The sequence below is a fragment of the Solanum pennellii genome, chromosome 9 (assembly GCF_001406875.1).
Source record: "Solanum pennellii chromosome 9, SPENNV200".
Classification (NCBI taxonomy): Eukaryota; Viridiplantae; Streptophyta; class Magnoliopsida; order Solanales; family Solanaceae; genus Solanum; species Solanum pennellii.
The window spans coordinates 47,631,004-47,635,635 of NC_028645.1; the positions used below are offsets into that span (position 1 = coordinate 47,631,004).

General features: G+C 34.8%; 1 long non-coding RNA gene across 1 annotated transcript in view; it reads right to left on the minus strand.

The window, feature by feature from the left end:
• Window positions 1-3,696: 3,696 nt before the first annotated feature.
• The window catches only part of LOC107029537, a 6,467-nt gene continuing 5,531 nt past the window's right edge, over window positions 3,697-4,632 (minus strand). Inside the window, exon 2 of the long non-coding RNA XR_001458020.2 lies at window positions 3,697-4,284. This is a non-coding gene — a long non-coding RNA (uncharacterized LOC107029537). The remainder of the gene's footprint in view (window positions 4,285-4,632) is intronic.

Below are 4,632 nucleotides of genomic sequence, written 5' to 3' on the forward strand. Positions count from 1 at the left end.
CTATTTCTTTCATTTGATGATGTTAATGTTAGATGGTTGATGGTGAACCATTATACATATAATAGAATGTTTAGTAAGCATGTTAAGAAACAAAAAGTTTCAAATTTTCCGCTAAAATTAATCTAGATGAAGTAAGAATGACGTATGTAGGATTGTCTGCGACCTCTGAGAGGTCAACGACGCCGGTATCGTCTGGGGTCTAGACTCCAGTTGTGACAAAATTCCCCCATTGAATGACAACACATAAGAAGAATTCTCAAGAAACACACCAAGACTTCCCTTTCGAATTACCTACTTAGTGCAATGAGCAGATGGCGTCCCATTCCACCACCTACCCTAAGTAGTATACTCTTTAAGAAGGCTTAGCACCAAGACTCCCCTTTAGGAAGGTCTACTTAGTGCAATGGATAGCGTCACATACCACCACCTATCCTATGTAGTAAATTCTTATAGGAGACTTAGTTCATTCAATTCATATAAGGCTCACCAAGACATCCGTTTCGGAATGCCTACCTAATGCAACGAATTAAATAGCATCCCATTCCACTACCTACCCTAAGTAGTACACTCTTTTAGATGACTTAGCACTTTCATTACTTTTTTATGGTTAGCTTAACCAACATAGACCATGAGATCAAGACATGGAATCCCGACATTAACCCCTATTGGATGAGGGATCCTCAATTGCCCAGATTTTGGTCATTCTCTTAGCTTTTACATGTCTTTCCTAATAGCTACGCCTATGCGGGCGCATAGTTAAGGGATAAGGAGATTGCTACTGAGTAACTCATTCTCTATAAAGTAGTAGTACTCAGCTCAAGAGGTACATTGTAATGTATCATCTCAAATCACTAAATGTAACCACCCCTTCTTCATATCTTCTTGGTGCTAGGCATAACTCCCCACAGATTCTAAACATTGTATACTATAGGTTAAGGATAATTAGGGAACACCACATCTCAACTCACAAAGGTCATTCATCCTACGACCTATCTTAGAAAGCTCTTAGAATGTAGTGAGATTGCTACTAAGCATTTCATCTCAACTCACGAAGAGTGTTCACCCAAAAACACCCATTTTTACTTAACTTAGCTTCGTTCATTCATTCAAATGTGAGTGTGTGTATACATGTTGACACACCTTGCACATAAGAATCATTTCATTTAAAATCAATTTTATACATTCTTAGACCTTCATTAATCACATTATACACTTAAATATGCTCAACATATACACTTACTTTATTTAGGCATAATCTAGGCAAAAAGATACAATGCATATCAACATGAACCTCATCATTATCACTTCATTTCACACACTAGACCTTCAAAGCCATACTCACAGTACATAAAAAACATAACCAAATACAACAAGTAAACACCGCCAAAAAGAAGGTGGACCATACTACTCAAGAACATTACATAATAAGAGTTGAACAACATAACAATCTTACCCTTTATACAAGATTATCTCACCTATAATAATTTCTTCAAAAATTAATCATAATATATCTCGTAGGTCAGTTGGTAAACAACAACATCGACCCAATGAAACCAAAGCTCAAGGACTAAAAATTTATTCTCATTTAACCCATTCCTTAAACCAAAATTTGACTTAAAGCTTTAACATGTTTTCATAAAGTTTTAGCATTTAAATCACAAATTAACATTATAAACATCATATTTGAATCATGTAAAAATGTTTTCATGCAAGACCCATATTTAGAGTTAAAGATGGAAGGAGTTAGGCCATATTTAGAGTTAAAGATAGAAGGAGTTAGGTTTAAAACCTTTTTGAAAATATATTTGAAAGGACTCCTTAAATTTCAATGAGTTCAAGTATGAGTACCATACCTTAAGTAGAAGCAAACCATCCCTCTTAGCGCTCCTTGATTCTTAGCTCCAATGGTGACTTTGAGAGTGTTTGGTTTTAGAGGGAGAGTTTGAATATTCAAGTGAGGGTTGTTTTCTAGGTGTAGGACTTACAAGTAATATAATATAACTTAAAAACCCTAAAAATATCATCCTACAGTCATAAAATACTTGTGGTGAATTAACAAAACACCCCAAGCCAAAACAATGCACGTGACAGCTTTTGTAGGAGCCCATTAACGGACCCAACCAAAGGGGCATCGATAGAACGACTTCCCATGCTTCATAGGCGTCGTTTGGGTCTGCAACTGAAAAGTGGAGGGCTGAGATCCCATTCTAAGTCTTGACCTACGACCCTAGACGACGGGTTGTCATCTTAACTATGGCCAGTAGGTTTCTAGGCGTCGATTGAGTAGTGGTTTGACAGCTTGGGTGTTAAGTGTTTTGTCCTCTTCTAGGACCCCTAAGGGTCCTAGGTTAAGTCGTACCCAGTCTTTAAACCACTAAAAATAGTCCTCTAAGTCTTAGGAACATCTCACACCAATTTCAAGCAAAAAGAACACGTAAAACTCACTCGAACACATTAAGACAGATGAAAACTTTCCAAGACATACCTTTTGAACGTCATGGACGTTCTTGGACATTTGACCTTCAAACTTAACCAAACATCATACATTTCATAAGAAAACTAATATAACTAATTTTTATACAAAATTACTCAAGAAAAAATCACAAATCTCTAGTTCACCTTAGTTCGTTTTAAGGTGTTACAAACGGTCCACACACGTCCACAAAATTGTTGCGTTGTCGTTAGGGACATCATCAGCAAGTTCCCCGAAGAGTCCTTTCATTTGTAAAAGATGCAACATAATATTGGCTACATGAAACAGTGTATTTCCCACAGTTTGAGGCAACCAACTAGCACCAACACTTTCCACTAGAGAAAAATTCACATAATTCGTGTTTTTAATGTCATTATTGTGCCCGTTTTGACTTGCATTGCTCCCGTTCAGACTCATTTTTTCACATATTTTAGACAACCAGAACCCAAATAAGAAAATTCTACTACGACAAAATTAGTTCACAAAAAAATTTCAATAAAAGAATTATAAACACCACTCCCCATCAACGGTTCCATTTTTTATAATGCTCAACAACTCTTCTTCCAATTAAATATGCAGGCAAACACCAAAATGTATACACCCAAAGTATTCGATTATGAGGTAAAGATACGTGCTATTTTTTCTTGAGTACAAAACTATACAACATAACCTAAAGCGATGAATTTTAGGAATAAATATGATATGGGTAGGGTGGAGGTGTAAGTAACCAATTTTTACAATTAACAATAAACACGATAGTTAAATAATTAGCAAGAAGACCTTAGTAATGTGATCAATCGAATGCTAATTTTGTTGTAAAGCAACCAATATTTGCTATAGTTGTTGAATTTCAATGGGTTGGAGAGATTTTTAAATGTAATAGCTATCTCTCAATCAACTATTATGTTTCGAGTGAGTCATCTCATATCCTAACAAGCCTAACAATATTTAAAAAACCCAATTCATTAATAAATTACTTTATCAAGATGGATTTTCAATGCACAATCAATAAGATTATTTCTTCTCTAATACCTCTTTTTCAAGCAAGGACAAAGAGATAAGTTAGATCAAAATTTACAACTTCATTTCATCAATTAAATACTTAACAAACAATTGAACACATTTCCAAACAACATCAATTCAGTAATTAATAATACCCATAACCTAATTAATACATTCGACTATATGACCACACACTTAAGTTAAGGGGTTTTAGTAAAAAATAATGAAAAGTAAAAAATCTTTACTAAATAGATTATCCGTACAAATTTATATCAATATCTAAAAACCCAATGCAAAAATTAAAGCTAGAATCCTAAAACCTGGAACCCGAGATCCAAATCTTCCCCAAAAGTTCTAAACCATGTAAAAATATGAAAAACACTAAAAACGTAGGAATACAAACTCCGGAAACTTCCTTTATCCTTTAAAAAAGTAAATATATATGTTACTAAATGATAAACATGGATACAACACGATGAAGTTAGTCAGGACCGCAGATCCACTCGGCGATCCACCGAGTTGCACTTCTTCTCTCCATTAGGCTTTGCTCCTATATCAAACTGTTTAGAAAGATTTTTGTAACTTGATCATTGTTACGATCCCTTCGGTAAATTATTGAATGGTACTTTGCTTGACAAGTTGTCTTGGTAAATGAGTTATTTCGCTGGAACTTTTAGCAGGTTGTAGAGTTAATTGGCTATTTGTCTTGTGGCTTTTGTGAGATCCAACCTCACTTTTATTCAGCTTTTCTAAATTTTTCCCTTCTTTCCACATCGTTATGTCCTTTCCTTGTTCATAAACATTCATTTCTGCATGTCAACACATTGAAATAAGTAATGAGCACAAATAGTCATTGAGGACACTAATTCATCAAGAACCCCTTCTATTTCTATGCTTTTTGTCAATAATTAATGTAAAACTATAGTCTTTCAACAAAACCTATCTATGACTGGTCCTAGCTCTATAGTTCGTCTGTCAAGTCATAGGTCATTAATCAAGAACCTAAAATTCTAAGAACTCATCTCCCAAGATTTTGATTCCCTTCCTATGGTCCATAGAAAAGACTCGTAGAACCTTCCTCAGTGCGATATATTATAATATTCATTTCTTTAAATTTTCAATTTTTAAGGTGTTATAATATCCCCCCCCCCCCCCCC